Source organism: Podarcis gaigeae (assembly GCF_964106915.1).
Source record: "Podarcis gaigeae genome assembly, chromosome: 7".
Taxonomy (NCBI): Eukaryota; Metazoa; Chordata; class Lepidosauria; order Squamata; family Lacertidae; genus Podarcis; species Podarcis gaigeae.
In genome coordinates this window covers 5,478,536-5,495,725 of record NC_139683.1, presented here as the reverse complement: position 1 = coordinate 5,495,725, position 17,190 = coordinate 5,478,536, and the positions used below count along the sequence as shown (strand labels likewise).

At 45.1% G+C, this 17,190-nt stretch overlaps 1 long non-coding RNA gene across 1 annotated transcript; it reads right to left on the bottom strand.

The window, feature by feature from the left end:
* Positions 1-621: 621 nt before the first annotated feature.
* LOC310849339 lies at positions 622-16,583 on the bottom strand. Its single transcript, XR_014566874.1, has 3 exons — positions 16,503-16,583; positions 7,613-7,719; positions 622-707 (listed from the first exon to the last, which is right to left on the bottom strand). It is a non-coding gene; the product is annotated as an uncharacterized lncRNA (long non-coding RNA).
* Between the last annotated feature and the right edge of the window lie 607 nt (positions 16,584-17,190).

The following is a 17,190-nucleotide window of genomic DNA, read 5'->3' as shown; positions in this document are numbered from 1 at the left end:
TGAGCAGAAAAAGGCTAGCTATTGTCTGGCAAATTAGCTTGGATCTACTGTCCGAAATCGACAGATCTCATGTGGAGCAAACTGACTAAGGCAGCCAGAGTTCTGCCATATATCTCTTTCATCTTAATTTAGAAAGAAAGAAAAAAGCTAAAAGAATTTGGAAGGAGAAGCAGCTATCAGATCAGGTAGATGGCACTATGAGGGTAGAATTTAACCATTTCCTTCCATGGCATTTCCATTATTAAATCCAACCCCCAGCCCTATGCACAAAAACGCTATTTGCCCTGCAGGGGGAAAACATACAGGTGTTGTTTTCTGTGTGTTGCCACTGTGCAGTGCTCTTGGAGTCATAAGACTCTGTTTACATTCCAGAGATTCCAGGCTGTTGGAAGTCTCACAGAAGACAGGAGACGGATGTGATGTTACTGGTTTCCTGTTCCTTTGTGTTAGTTGCTCTCTGCTTTCACAGAGAGAGCATGCATGTTTCTTTTCTGTCTGCGTAGTTAGGAATAAAACGCTCTTTAGCCATGTAGCTCAAACTTCTCATCTCTTCCTTGTGCTGGATACTCTGAGGAATGGGAAATGTGCTTGGAGTCTATCAAAGGATCAGGTTGTTAATCTGATTCCGGAGGACTCGACCGGAAGAGTTGCTTGGTCAAACACAATTTCGCCAACAGGTACCCCCTTGCTACATGTAAGCTTCCCTGCTGCAGCAAATGAGCGGGTCACATGTGGGAAATAAGAAAATTAGCATGGAATAAAGGATTATGCTTCCTATTCCCATTAACTCCCCTGATTCTCACCGTATGTTTAAAGAGCATGCAAGACACATTCCAAGCACACGACTTACCTTCAAGGAATATTGGGAACTGTAGTTAGTTAAGGATCCTGGGAATTGTTGTTCTGTGACGGGGAAACTGCAGTTCCCAGGGTTCCTTGGAGGAAGCCATCGACTTTAAATGTGCTTTAAACCACATTCCTACCATACAGTGCCAGATTTATGTATAAGCTAATCAAGCTATAGTTTAGCGCCCCACTCTCTTGGGATCCCCCCCCCCAATATACTTCTTCTTAATTGTATTTTTTCTTAATTGTTTTCACAGCGGGTGGTGCTGTGGTCTAAACCACAGAGCCTAGGGCTTGCTGATCAGAAGGTCGGTGGTCTAAATCTCTGTGACGGAGTGAGCTCCTGTTTTTCGAACCCAGGTCCTGCCAACCTAGCAGTTCGAAAGCACCTCAAAGTGCAAGTAGATAAATAGGTACCGCTCCGGCAGGAAGATAAACAGCATTTCCGTGCACTGCTCTGGTTTGCCAGAAGCGGCTTAGTCATGCTGGCTACATGACCCGGAAGCTGTCTGCGGACAAACGCTGGCTCCCTCGTCCTATAAAGTGAGATGAACACGCAACTACAGAGTCATCTGTGACTGGACCTAATGGTCCGGGGTACCTTTACCTTTATTAATATACTTCTTCTTAATTGTATTTCAGTTCAACAATTACTTTGATAAAATACATATTTTGTTATGTGCAAATGGCTTTAGATGCCTATTAGGTCCATAAATAACGATATAGCATCTATTCAACATAAAAAACAGCAACAATTTGTTGTTGACAAAGCACAGCTGAACATATAAAAGGCTCCTTTACCTTCAGTGGCTTAGGGCCTCATCAAACCTAAATCTGGCCCTGCTACCATAGTATGTACCAAGATCCCTGACCAACTGCAAGACCAGGCAAAGCATTGAGCTAAGATCACAGGGATCTGCTGCCAGTTGGTGGAGTCCATGTTGAGCCAGAGGGAAAAGAGTCCACCATATAATCAACAAGAAATTTGTTTGGTTTACATGTTAATGCCAATGTCCTTCATTGGCTTTGAAGTACATACAGTATATGAACCAATCACCCAATCATTGAGTATTATTATTATTATTATTATTATTATTATTATTTTTATTATTATTACTTTCATTGGAGAAATGTTGAAGGATATGCAATTGCTTTTGGATTGTGACTAGGAGAAAACTATTGGTTTGGGGGATTCCCAGAGGCAAGCCCCAGTTGGTCAAATAATCATCATCATCATCATCATCATCATCATCATCACTTCTACCCCGCCCACCTGGCTGGGTTTCCCCAGCCACTCTGGGCAGCTTCCAACAAAAGATGAAAAACACATTAAAACATCAGTCATTAAAAACTTCCCTAAACAGGGCTGCCTTCAGATGTCTTCTAAATGTCAGATAGTTGTTCATTGCCTTGACATCTGCTGGGAGGGCATTCCACAGGGCGGGCGCCACCATCGAGAAGGCCCTCTGCCTTCTTCCCTGTAACCTCATTTCTTGCTGTGAGGAAACCGCCAGAAGGCCCTCTGCACTGGACCTCAGTGTCTGGGCTGAACAATGGGGGTGGAGACGCTCCTTCAGGTATACAGGACCGAGGCCGTTTAGGGCTTTAAAGGTCAGTACCAACACTTTGAATTGTGCTTGGAAACACACTGGGAGCCAATGTAGGTCTTTCAAGAACAGCATGCAGGCTGGCTTTTGGTCTGATCCAGCAGGCCTCTTTGCATTATAACAGTATGCAATAGCATGGATTTGTACTAAGCTTTTCTCCAAAATAGCAATTGCCAGTCTGGAATCATTTCGCATGTACGTTTCTGCACAGGGAAATAATAATAGCAGCAATCCAAGGGCTTCTCCTTGAACTGCACCTTGCAAATTTTCACATCACGATGTTTATGTTCCATTTTCCTCCCCTGTTTGCTTAACCATGGCTCTTGCTGCGGCTTCCTGCTGGCCTTGATAGACAGATGCTGCATAATGAGCAGGTGGAACATCTGGCCAGCTTTTCATCTCAGAAGGTGGTTGGGAAATGAAATGGAGGTGGCTTCAGTCAGAAAACTGGATTGCCTCCAAAGGTGAAAATTGGCACAGCGAGCCTGAGAAATGGTTGTAGAAGTTCAGATCTGGGACGCTAGCTTCGAGCTGCATCCCCAAGGGAACTTCAGGTGTAGCTAAAAATATTGTGTGTTTTACAACTCCATGCTCTGAACCAAATTAATAGCATTTCTGCGCCAAGGAAAGCCAAGGATCATACACAAAGTTAGCGATGGATGAATATGTCAATTCTGGTTTCTCCTGGGTCCTCCCCACTCCCATCTTAAATCCATTCTCCATAAAGTTGCAAATCCTTTTTTTAAAAAAAGTCTGCATGAAAATTCACACATATTTTCTGTGTGAATTCCTCCTAACATACCCACTTCTGCAGACCGTTTTGCCTAATCTGCACATGATTACAAATAATGTTCCCAAGCACAACACATGTTTTCATTGCTCTATGCAGTTCTGTGTGCACTTTCCCCAAATAAAGCCTTTTGGCATATTTCTGCTGCAAAATTCAGAGATAGTTGTGTTTTGGTTCACATCTTGGTTTGGAAAACATCTATATTCTTATTCTTATTCTTAATAAAAATTAAACTCTCCATCTGCATATCACAGGGTGATTTACAACATAAAAACACAGAATAAAACCATGAAATGCATAACACAATAACCACCCCCAGACACAATTAAAAGGCTATAGATTGTTTAACAGCCGAAGTCCTGGTTGAAGTGGAATTTGTTTTCTGGTGCCTAAATATATGTAATGAAAGCGTCAGGTGTTCCTCCCTGAGGAGAACATTTCATAAATGAGGAGCTGCCATAGAAAAGGCCTGTTTTTGGGTTGTCAACCTCTGGACCTCTCATGGAAGGGGCACTCAAAGAATGATGATCACATACTCTCCAACATTTCTCCATGATTTTATTTTTATTATTTTTGGCTTTATGCATATATAAAATACAATAAAAACATTAAACATTAAAAATATAAACCCAGTACAGGGCTGCCTTCAGGTGTCTTCTAAAGGTTGTATAGTTACTTATCTCCTTGGCTCGGGGGTCACATAACTCCATACCCTCCAACATTTCTCCAATGAAAATAGGGATGTCCTAAGGAAAAGGGAGATGTTCCAGGATCAAATCAGAAACCCAGGTGGCTTTTGTAAATGTGGGACTGTCCCTGGTAAATAGGGACACTTAGAGGATCTGCAATTGTCAATTCAGAAGCATACAGCCTCTGGATCTGATGGTAGTATATCAGCTGGATAGCTTAGCTGGTAGCACATGAGACTCAATCTCAGGGTTTGGAGTTCAAGCCTCATGCTAGGCAAAAGATTTCCTGCATTGCAGAGAGTTGGACTAGATGACCCTTGTGGTCCTTTCCAACTCTAGAGTTCCTTGATTCTATGAACCTTGCCCAATGGTTGAACTGGGAATCAAATGACAACATGGGGTGAAAGGGACCCCACTCTAAATCATACAGGGTCAGTGTAGAGCCCAGGACACCCCAGAGGGCAGTCCCCCCATTTCCTCAGGGACCAGTTGTTGTTGTTTAGTCGTTTAGTCATGTCCGACTCTTCGTGACCCCCTGGACCAGAGCACGCCAGGCACTCCTGTCTTCCACTGCCTCCCGCAGTTTGGTCAAACTCATGTTGGTAGCTTTGAGAACACTGTCCAACCATTTCACCCTCTGTCATCCCCTTCTCCTTGTGCCCTCAATCTTTCCCAACATCAGGGTCTTTTCCAGGGAGTCTTCTCTTCTCATGAGGTGGCCAAAGTATTGGAGCCTCAACTTCAGGATCTGTCCTTCCAGTGAGCACTCAGGGCTGATTTCCTTCAGAATGGATTGGTTGGATTTTCTTGCAGTCCATGGGACCAGTAGCACCTCCTATTTGCCAAGAGGCCATCATGGATGTGAGATGCACAGTAGCCTCTTGACAAATGGGAGGTGCTAGTGATGGTCTCCCCCAAACCCTAAGGTTGAAAGGAAACCAGATGTGCCTTCTGTTCACCAAGAGGCTGCTGTAGAGGTGGCATGGGGGACTGTCAAGGAAGCAACAAATATGGCATCCAAGGAGCATGGCACAGTCTTCACTGCCACAGTCAAAACAAAAAAAAAAATTCCTTCCAGTAGCACCTTAAAGACCAACTAAGTCAGTTCTTGGTATGAGCTTTCGTGTGCATGCACACTTCTTCAGATACCAGGTATTCTTCAGATACCAGTATTCTTCAGATACTTCTTCAGATACCAGGTATCTGAAGAAGTGTGCATGCACACGAAAGCTCATACCAAGAACTGACTTAGTTGGTCTTTAAGGTGCTACTGGAAGGAATTTTTTTTGTTTTGACTATGGCAGACCAACACGGCTACCTATCTGTAACTTCACTGCCACAGTCACAGTGGTAGCAGTGGAAGGCAATGGAGACCAGATTTGTTGCTCCTGTGGATCTCTGAACCCTTCTGACCATATGATTAATTACGGTTTAAAAGCTCCTAGTTAAACATTAAAGGTAAAGGACCCCTGGATGGTTAAGTCCAGCCAAATGCAACTATGGGGTGTGGCACTCATCTTGCTCTCAGGACGAGGGAGCCAGTGTTTGTCCGCAGACAGTTTTTCCAGAGCACTGAAACCAGAGCAGCGCATGGAAACATTGTTTACCTTCCCGCCAGAGCGGTACCTATTTCTCTACTTGCGCTGGTGTGCTTTCAAACTGCTAGGTTGCCAGGGGCTGGGACCAAGCAACGGGAGCTCACCCCATCACAGGGATTCGAACCGCCGACCTTCTGATCGACAAGCCCAAGAGGCTCAGTGGTTTAGACCACAGCGCCACCCACATCCCAGTTAAACATTAGTCCCATTTAATTGAGTTGGGTGTCTCCTGGGAATTGATCTACATTGGATTGGACATGCCCTGGGTCATCCTCAGTCAGGTAGTGACTAATCTGGGTCCCCAGATTGGGGGGTGGGGGTGGCCCTTATAGATACTTGCAAGGATGGCAGTAGTATGCATCTCAGTATAAAGAAACTAGGCATGTCATTGTTTAAGCAGTGCCCCCCTAATGATGCATTTGGGGTGACCTTAAAACAATACCTTCTGCAAAAGAAACAACAAAAACCCAGGCGCTTTGGCAGTTAGAGCTGAAGAGAACATTCCAAGTGAAGCTATTACCCTACAGCTGTCATAAATCTTAATCTCTTAAGGGGCTGTCAAACTTCTTTTACACATTAATTCATACTTCATAATAACAATTAGTCATTTGTGAAATTACAGCGCATAATTTGTTAGTTCATGCATTTGCAATTTGTTGCTTGCAATTAGTACTCTGTTTTTGTCTGGTGGGGATCCAGCAAGATACTTTAGGTGTGTGCCCGCAGGTTTGGCCAAACCTGGGGAGAATTTTGATTCCTGCCCCACCCACTCATGCAACCCCAAACTACATTTGAAAGCTGCCTCAATGTAAAATAGTTGGGTTAGGGTCAAGCCTCATGAAGAGCTGGAGTTCCAGAAGCACAGGGTTGAATCCAGTGAAGTCATTGCAGAGATTGAACGACTTTCACCCACCCAGTGGAACTTCACCCTCTCTCCTTCCCCTGTGTGCCCCATAGCCCCCACTTAATCCCAAGGCATCACACCATTTGTAGGATTTCATCCTCTATGTACATCCAAATGGGTTCCCATTATGGGTGCAAATGTTGAAACATCTACAGCAGGGATGTCCAACAGGTCGATTGCGATCTACTGGTAGATCCCCGGGAGGTTTTGGTAGATTGCGGTCGATCACAGGGTCCCTTTCCTTAGTGTAAGTAAAATAGAATCTGGCCCTGCCCTGTCGCTCCGCACTCCATTGTTTCACGATCTGCAGAATGGAAGACGGAGTTTACACAGTGATCTGTTGGCGAGTGGCTGTTGCCCTTTCTCCCTTAAGGTTAAAGGTTAAGGGACCCCTGATTGTTAGGTCCAGTCGTGGCTGACTCTGGGGTTGCGGCGCTCATCTCGCTTTACTGGCCAAGGGAGCTGGCGTACAGCTTCCGGGTCATGTTGCCAGCATGACTAAGCCGCTTCTGGAGAACTAGAGTAGCACACGGAAACGCCATTTACCTTCCCGCCGGAGCAGTACCTATTTATCTACTTGCACTTTGACATGCTTTCGAACCGCTAGGTTGGCAGGAGCAGGGACTGAGCAATGGGAGCTCACCCCATCGCGGGGATTCAAACCGCCGACCTTCTGATCAACAAGTTCTAGACTCTGTGGTTTAACCCACAGTGCCACCCGTGTGGTTTAACCCTTCAGGTTAGTCTGGAATTATCTAAAATCAGGGCTATCCTCTTCACTAAAAAAAACTCAAGAACATTGCCCTGTACCCCTAAAAATGGGGCTTTCCACCTCCCTAAATAAAGCTCAACAACTTTTTCCTGAACTGGTAAAAAGGGGGAAGATCACTGCCAGTTATTAATTCTGTGAGTAGATCGCAGTCTCTTGGGAGTTGGCCACCCCTGATCTACAGCTACAATAGGCACACACACACACACACACACACACACACACACACACACACACAGGCTTGCTTCCCCACTTCTCTCTGCTCACAAACCCCACCACACCTGGTCACCACCTTCCTCCACACCTGACCAAATCCCACCCACTTCCACTCCTTCTTCCACAGTTCACCCCCAAACGCTCCCAAACCCAGCCCATGCCAAATTCCTGCCCCTTTCCCCCCACAGCTCACCCAAATAGCTCTTCCCTTAATGGAACAGGGGTGCTTTCTATGCTCCTTTAAATAAAACTCCACTGGCGTTTAATGGGGGGGTCACATCAACGTTTCCCCAAATTATCCTGGAAAGCACATTTCCAAAATGGGGAGGAGTGAAAGATTGTCCTGGATAAGTTCAATCAATATGCCCCTATGTATGTTTCACCTGACACTGCTTGCATGTTTTAGAATATGAGCATGATTCTGTGACTCTAGTTTTACTTGAGTCCAAGGTGGTGGTGGTAAAGAAGCATGTTCTCCAGAGGACAGAATTGGTGGAAATATTGAAAAGAACAGCTTCCTGTGACCCTTTCCCACCACTTTGATTTATAGAAACGGGCTGCCATTTTGCTCATTAACACAAAGCCCCGCTCCATTGTTGATTGATGGCTTCGGCAAGCTCAAACTCACATTTTTAAAACGTGGCTTTGATTAATATGCAAACTAAGTAGATTAAAATGAAGCCCTCACCAGAGTTTTTAAAGAATATGCATTTAAATTAAGTCATCAGAGGACCTTGAATATTGTATAGTCTAATTCTTCTTAATGGCATGAAGATGGAGCCAGTGTTTGAGGACTGCTTCACAGGGCATACTTTAGCAAACCCAAATTTGCCCAGGAATGTAATGTTTACAGGGGGCTGCAGACAATCCCAGTTTCCTAGCAAGTGTCCTGGGATGACATGTGTGTGTTGCAAATTTGACAGGTTCCCTTGTGTGTTCATGCATTTCACTTTATACAGCAATCACCACCACTGCCCACAGTGACCAAACAGATGGTTCTGGGAGCTCCACAAGCTGAGTATAAAGTATAAGAGCAATGGTCTTCTCCTGCTCAGGTTCTCCAGCAACTTGTATGCAGAGACCTGATTTTTACCCCTGATTCTGAAGGTAGCATACTGCCATTGCAACTAGGAATGCCCACCGATTGCCTTATCATCCATGAATGTCTAATCCCCTTTAAAAGCCATCAAATCCAGTGGCCATCACCACATATTGTGGTTACCACTAGTATAGATGAGCCAATGTCCCACCACCACAAAAAGGGGAATAGCTCAGTATCATAGCATGTTCTTTGCATGCAGATGGTCTCAGGGTCAATTCTTGACATCTCCAGTCTAAAGATAATAGGAGAAACCCAACACAAGAGATTCACAGCAAAGAATGATGGGTTAGATGGACCAATGACCTGATTCAATCGAAGGTCACTGGTTCTGTCTTCTGGTGATGAGGACAAGATGGTTGAAGCAATGCAGATTTCCTGCCCGGATTGGAGTGATTTAACAACTTGGGAGCTGCTGCATCGTTAAACTTCAAATGATAAACTTGGACAACAGCCCGGATTGGAAGATTGGAATGAAGTCAGGAAAAACTGCACTGGTAAAAAGACAGTTGGAAAAAAAAAATATTTACAAATAAAGCTGTATTTGGTGGATGAAAGGACATATGACTTTTTACATGATTGAGAATCGCAGAGCCACTTTAAAGAACTTTAAAGCGTTAAGACCAGAAGGCGGAAAATATGAAAACAAGGAGAAGAGGCAGAACTAAAGATTTGGAGATATGCTTCAGAGGTCCAGACCATGGGGAGCCCGGAAAAATTAATAATTACAATTTGGATTACAATTTGGTCTTTTTATTTTATTTTAGTTTCTTGTTTTTAATTGGATTATGATATGGATTTGTTGATTGGCTGTTTTTATTGGAAAATCAATAAAAATGATTTATTATTATTTTTTTAAAAAAGAAGCAATGCAGATTTCAAGGCAGTGGTGGATCCAGCTGGCAAACAGAAACCTTTTCTCCTCCATGGGCCAAATTGGATAGGTGAGTGGCAATGCCCACCTGTCAATCACCTAAAGTCACAATGACACCAGGCAACCCACTTTTGCCCGTGCAGTTTGAAATCAAACTGTGCAGGCGAACAGACGGTGATTGGACGATGGGTGCAACTTGCAAAGAGTTGTGCCTAAGGCTTGCATGGCACCATATATGACCTTACCTGTCCCATATACGATCATTAAAGGAGGGGGAAGTTGATCTTTTAAAAACATACTTCAGCTGCATTGAAGTGAAATATAATAGGAGCACTGTCAGCAGTGAGATGTTAATGTGCTTAACGCAAATAAAGCTTCTCTCTCTTTTCTGCTCCCTCTCTCGCTAACTTTATTCTATTCAGTCGCAATCCAGTGACCCTAAAGGTTGAAGCGTAAGCATTCCAGTAAGTGCACCACCGTATTAAAATGTTGGGCAGAAATCCACATTTCAAAGAAAAGATTACAGCGCTACAGTTCGCTGCTATATATTTTTTTTTTTGTTAAAAAGGTCATCACAACAAGCATCTTTTTAAAGGAAATTGTCGCCCTCTCACTCTCTCTCTCTCGCCACATCCAATGTAATGGGGGGAGGCTTAATGGTGCTTGTCATAATCTCAAGCAGCCAAATTAGACACGCATATGTAATGCATTGCATTTACATAAATTGATTATTAGTTGAGATGGAAATTCCGTACAAGTTGCTTCCCGGCGCAAAACATCAGGGCCTGCCCTTCTGTTGCCTCCAGCAAGAACTTTGCAGTCAGCTGAGCACCGGAGGGCTGGTGCCTTTGAGTGTATTACTGTAGCAGGAATAGCGAACTTGTGGCCCACCAGGTGCCATTGGACTCCAACTCCCATCATTCCTAGCTGTCATGGGCGATGGTCAGGGATACCAGGAGCTGGAGTCCAGCAAATATTCAGAGGGCCACAGGTTCATCATCCCTGTATGAATAATAATAATAATAATAATAATAATAATAATAATAATAATAATAGTCAGGTAGGTAATCCTTTGGTAATCCTCACAGAACTCTAGCCCAATGGCTGCCATCAATTTGATTTTGAATTGATTTTAGAATGCTATTGTGAGAGGTGTGTGCTGCCAAGCCGGCATAGATAAAAACTCCAGGCTCGCTGCCATTTACAATCTCTTTGATTTATTTACAAAGTTCAAAGAACATCTCCAGTGCTTCAGAGCATGTCTGACCCTGTCGGCGAAGGTGCCGTGTCTGGTTTCTTTTTACTTTTTTTTTGCCCAACATGCAAGTCTGCGGAAACCCCGCCTCTGTTTTCCTCTGTCTACAGAATGACTGGTTCCGGGCTTAGCCTCCCCCCTCCCTGCCTCCTCTTCGCTGTCAGACGACAGACTACTAATTATCTCTTTCGGTTCTCTATAAGTGCTGGTCTCTCACCTTAGCTCTTTCACCGTTTGCCTCTCCCTGGCAGCTATGTTACTTTTATTGTTGTTAGCCGCTCTGAGCCCAGCTTTGGCTGGGGAGGGCGGGATATAAATAAAGTTTTATTATTATTATTATTATTAGGTAGCCGTGTTGGTCTGACACAGTCTAAATAAATAAATTAAAAATTAAAAAAATGTTCTGGGTATAAGCTTTCATGTGCATGCATCCGAAGAAGTGTGCATGCACATAAAAGCTTATACCCAGAACAAACTTGGTTGGTCTCTAAGGTGCTACTGGACATTTTAAACAATAATAGTATTTATTTATTTATTTATTTATTTCTACATACATACATACATACTCCGCCCATCTGACTGTGTTACCCCAGTCATTCTGGGTGACTTCCAACAAATTAAATCGCAGTAAGACATCAAACATTAGGAACCTCACCTATGTTAGGGTTCCAGTTCAGATTTTTAGAATGGAGGGCAGAAATAGAGATTTCATTGGGGCAAGACTCAGCAAGGCCCAATGGCCCGCTCTTGACAACACTCAGGTTCAGAATGGGAAATATCAAACCCTCCAAGTGTCCCTATTTTCCCGGGACAGTTCCAGATTTACAGAAGCCATCCCGGTTTCTGATTTGATCCTACAATGTCCCGGTTTTCCTTAGGACATCCCTGTTTCATCAGAGAAATGTTGGAGGGTATGGAATTATTCGACCCCTGAGCCAAGGAGAGAAGTAACTATTCAACCTTTAGAAGACATCTGAAGGCAGCCATGTATAGGGAAGTTTTTCAATGTTTAATGTTTTATTACGTTTTTTATATATGTTGGAAGCCACCCAGAGTGGCTGGGGCAAACCAGTCTGATAGGTGGGGTATAAATATTGTTGTTGACTAGGACGTACCTATTTTCTTTGAAGAAATGTTGAAGGGTATGAAATCTATATATTATTAACCAGTGCTTTTTTCTTTTAAAAAAAATGTTTAGGGGTACTCTCATTTTCCTACTCATATTGAAATACTGCCCTTCAGTGAGGCCAAACTTAGATTCACAAAATGTTAGGGGTATGCGTACCCCTGCATCACCCCAGGAAAAAGAGCATTGTTATTAACTCAATTTGGGTGACAACACATGCTTCTTTTTTTAAGCCTCGGATCAGCTTTGGCCATTTGCACATTATTTTCACAAATAACACATTTTTATGTACACTTTAGGGATGCAGGTGGCGCTGTGGGTTAAACCACAGAGCCTAGGACTTGCCGATCAGAAGGTCAGCGGTTCAAATCCTCGTGATTGGATGAGCTCCCGTTGTTTGGTCCCTGCTCCTGCCAACCTAGCAGTTCAAAAGCACATCAAAGTGCAAGTAGATAAATAGGTACCGCTCCGGCGGGAAGGTAAACGGCATTTCCGTGCGCTGCTCTGGTTCTCCAGAAGTGGCTTAGTCATGCTGGCCACATGACCCGGAAGCTGTACGCTAGCTCCCTCGGCCAATAAAGCAAGATGAGCGCCGTAACCCCAGAGTTGGCCACGACTGGACCTAATGGTCAGGGGTCCCTTTACCTTTATCTTTATGTACACTTTACTCTTTCTTTTTACTCATTACTTGGCTGGTGAAGTGCAGTAGAACTGCAAAATTCAGAGAAGTTCACAGGATGCCTGTGTTTCGGTTGACGCATTGCTTCAAAAAGTGCAAATTAGGGAGATTCACCTTTAAAAGTGATTTGAATTGTGTCGCTCCCCCATCCTTACACCCAGCGAACAAAAACAGCCATATGGCCTTAGCCACAGTATCCTCCCCATGGCTCACCCGCAGCAACCCAAACACTTCCTTCCCCCTTGTCTATTACCTAAAGAGAGACCTGCTCTGTGCCAACAGACCTATGCTCCATAGTTTAGACTCTAAATGAGGTGAAATATGGGGTAGGATCTCCTCAGAAGATGCTAAATGGTCCAGGGAAACTCATGTAGGAGGCAAGATTTCCTAGAATGATAAACATCCAAGCTTCTCGGAGCTCTGAAAGGTCAACATTTACAACTGGGTATTGAAGCAAATTGGCAGCCATTGGAGCTGATTCTGGGCAGCGAGGAAGCAAATATGGACCTGCCAAGAAATGGGTTGCCAAACTCTGCCCTACCAGAAGCTTCTGAATGACGCAGAGCCCATTGCAACAGTCTAGCCGGGATGTTATGCATTCTTGTGTTTTAGCTAATTTAATCTCAACGTAAGAAGGAATATTTCTAATTGCCTTCAAAAGAAAATCACTTCTTGTCTCTCTGCCTCCCCTCGGTTTTCAGGTAAAAAAAAATCCAGTAAAAATTCTCTTTGATAAATAAACATATGCAGCCAATCTAAAGTTCTCAAGGCCACCCTCATATCAATGCCCAGCACTCATGCTTACTGATGAGAAGATGTGACACCTAATAATCAAACCATGTCCCTACATAGTTTTGGACCTCATTAATTTCAGTAATATAATTAAGATGCAATAGCTGCCCTGTTAATTCTAAATTATATGTTGATAGGAAGCGGCAGATCATAAGTGCCACATCAGGTAAATTGCAGTTGGAAGAAGCCACTGTTTTGATAGCTTGATCCTAAAATGAGCATGTGAGGTTGAAGGGAAACTATTGTGTTTTTAATATTCTGTTGGGAGGGGTATAAATTATTATTATTATTATTATTATTATTATTATTATTATTATTATTATTATTTTCTTATGCCAGGGCTGGGGACCTTTGTCAATCTGAAGGCAGCACTTCAATCTGGAGAACCTTCCAGGGGCATAAGAAAGTAAGGACATAAGACGGGCCGTACTGGATAAGGTCAATGGTCCATCTAGCCCATTCTGGTCTCACAGTGCCAACCAGCTGCCCTGTTAGACACTGGGTAGATGAGGAGGAATGGTGGAAACCGCCTGATGAAGAGCCACTTAGGGAAAGCACAGAGGAAGATGATTTGTATCCAGGATCCTGGTGGTGGACCACCGGACACACCCCAGAGGAGAAGGAGATCTGGGAGTCACTGGAGACTTGGAGCTTGAAGCTTGGAGGAAAAGAGGGAGACAAGCAAGTGCCCCAGCATGGAGCAAAGATGGGAGTCAGACTTAGCAGTTTCACCACAGAGCCCCTTCAGGACAGTGCTTCTGCTACCAGCCTGCCAGCAGCTTCCACTTGGAGAAGAAGAAGAAGAAGAAGAAGAAGAAGAAGAAGAAGAAGAAGAGTTTGGATTTGATATCCCACTTTATCACTACCCTAAGGGACGCGGGTGGCGCTGTGGGTTAAACCACAGAAGCTAGGACTTGCTGATCAGAAGGTTAGTGGTTCGAATCCCCGTGACGGGGTGAGCTCCTGTTGCTCGGTCCCTGCTCCTGCCAACCTAGCAGTTCAAAAGCACATCAAAGTGCAAGTAGATAAATAGGTACCGCTCTGGCGGCAAGGTTAACGGCGTTTCCGTGCACTGCTCTGGTTCGCCAGAAGCGGCTTAGTCATGCTGGCCACATGACCCGGAAGCTGTACGCCGGCTCTCTCGGCCAATAAAGTGAGATGAGCACCGCAACCCCAGAGTCGGTCACGACTGGACCTAATGGTCAGGGGTCCCTTTACCTTTAAGGAGTCTCAAAGCAGCTAACATTCTCCTTTCCCTTCCTCTCCCACAACAAACACTCTGTGAGGTGAGTGGGGCTGAGAGACTTCAGAGAAGTGTGACTAGCCCAAGGTCACCCAGCAGCTGCATGTGGAGGAGCGGGGAAGTGAACCCGGTTCACCAGATTACAACTCTACCACTCTTAACCACTACATGTCCCCTGACATGTCCCAAAGGAAGCCCCCAAACTGAACCACCCCCTCCTGTGGTTTCCAATAACTCGCATACAGAAGCATTTCTGTCTCCAGTTGTGGAGGCAGAACATACCATCATGACCAACAAGCATCAACAGCCCCTCTCCTCCATACATGCAAAGCACTACAATACCACTTTAAGCAGTCATGGCTTCCCCCAAGGAATTCTAGGAGTTGTAGTTTGTTAAGGGTGCTGGGAGTTGTGTGGTGTGTTCCCACCCCCCCAGGTAGAAATAATGACACATAACACAATTATTAAGGTTAATGGGCTAAAAAGGGCCACAAATTTATTGGTTACAGGTGATGAGCGGTATTGGCTTAGGCATTGGACCTAACCAACTATATCTGACTCCAGCCCATCTGCTTGAAGTCTGGGAAGGGTTAACCACCAGTAGGGGGAGTCCTGCTGATATACATCAACTAGGAGCTCCCCCAGGGTCACCAATAGGGGGTGTGCCTTAGGCCCTAACCTCCCTAGGTTGCAGATGGTGCCACGCCCCCCGAAATCCTTTATCGGACTACCCTTCAATATGTGGGGCAGGTGATAGCACTTCCTCCCCTCTTCCATTTACAAAGCAATACCAATGCCTAACCGCCAATACCAAGAACGTTGTGACGATTTGCTACGAGGCAGGCAAAAACCAAGTGGCTGGTGCCAATCTGCCAAGTGGAAAAATTCCTACCAGGACCCTCAATGGCAACCAACCGAGGTCCATAGCAAGGTCAAGAAAGAAAACCTTTGAGGGTGGGAAGGTGGGAAAACCAGAGCAGCTGGTGGGCGGACAAAGATCCCTGGCTGCGTCCTGCCTTTATGGGGCAGGCCACACCCCTGGACCAACCCGATTGGCTGGCTAGGGGGTGACGCAGCCGTGAATCTCCCAATCATGCAGGGCTGGCCTCCCACCCCCCTGTGAACATGGAGGGGCCGTGAAGCCCGCAACCCCACCTACTCCTCAAGGCAGAAGTAGCTTTGTTAAAGGTAAAGGTAAAGGGACTCCTGACCATTAGGTCCAGTCGTGGCCGACTGGGGTTGCGGCGCTCATCTCGCTTTATTGGCCGAGGGAGCTGGCGTACAGCTTCCGGGTCATGTGGTCAGCATGACTAAACCGCTTCTGGCAAACCAGAGCAGCACACGGAAACGCCGTTTACCTTCTCGCCAGAGCGGTACCTATTTATCTACTTGCACTTTGACATGATTTTGAACTGCTAGGTTGGCAGGAGCTGGGACCGAGCTGCGGGAGCTCACCCCGTCGCAGGGATTCAATCCGCCGGCCTTCTGATTGGCAAGTCCTAGGCTCTGTGGTTTAACCCACAGTGCCACCCGCGTCCCTTATTAGGATGCCCTTATTTCTGGACTGGTTTAACCATCCATCCTTCTTCACAGAGAACTCTGGGGATTTTGGCTGTGGGAGGGGTGGGAAGGTGGTGGGCTCTCCTTCACGGAATGTTTTTAAGCATAGGTTGGATAGTCCTCTGCCAGGGATTCTTTAGCTGTGATTCCTCCATTGCAAGGGGTTAGACTAAATGATCCTTGAGGGTACCTTCCTACCCTACAATCCTATGACTCTTATGAGAAGCAGTCTGGGAAATGAGATGGCAAAGAAAGGAGTTTTGTTTAAGGAAGAAAGGAGGTGATGAAGCGTATGAGAAAGGAGGTGCTCCATTAAATGTGCCCTATTTTCTCAAACAAGTTCACCACTCCCTGTTTTGTACTTCGAGCTCCTGCTGTTTCCTCTGCAGAACCAGAGGTTCAGTATATTCCACCCTTTCCTGCAGTCAAACCCAGCAGCTGCAGAAGACACACACTTTGAGCACGGAGCGTTGTAGCCTCAAACACCTGAATTTTCTTCCGCCAAGAAATCCCCACAAACCTGGAACCCATGATCTGCAATTACATTTTTAGATCATTAGAAAAAATGGCTGAGCTGCTGCCATTAGCTGCTAATGGGAAGGAAAGGCAATGTTTATTCAGGGCAAGCTCGAGTTCTACAGTATAATACAATCGCCTTTTTGGTAATTGGGGAATCACAAAGTGCTCTCTCACCAGGCGTGCAGAAGGCGATTATTTCTGATCACAGTCCTCTCTGGAGGGGGATTCAAGTCTCAAAGTCCTAATTAACAAGCAGAGCTCGAGTACCTGCAAGCCACAACCCACCTTCCTTCTAATAATGGTTATTGCTCCCTTCACAAGAAAACCATCTTGCTAACCTACTGATCTCATTGCAGTCCTGCAAACCATCCAGTAAAGCCATTGCTGGGTTCTCCTTCTTGCTAGACTTAAGCCCCCAAATTCATCACTCCCCAGAGTGTAGGTCATATGCCCTTTTCACATATTTTGTGTGCATGGGCCCAAGTCCAGCCACTGAGCCTCTTGGGCTTGCCGATCAGAAGGTCGGCGGTTCGAATGCCCACAATGGAGTGAGCTCCTGTTGCTCTATCCCAGCTCCTGCCTACCTAGCAGTTCAAAAAGCACACCAGTGCAAATAGTTAAATA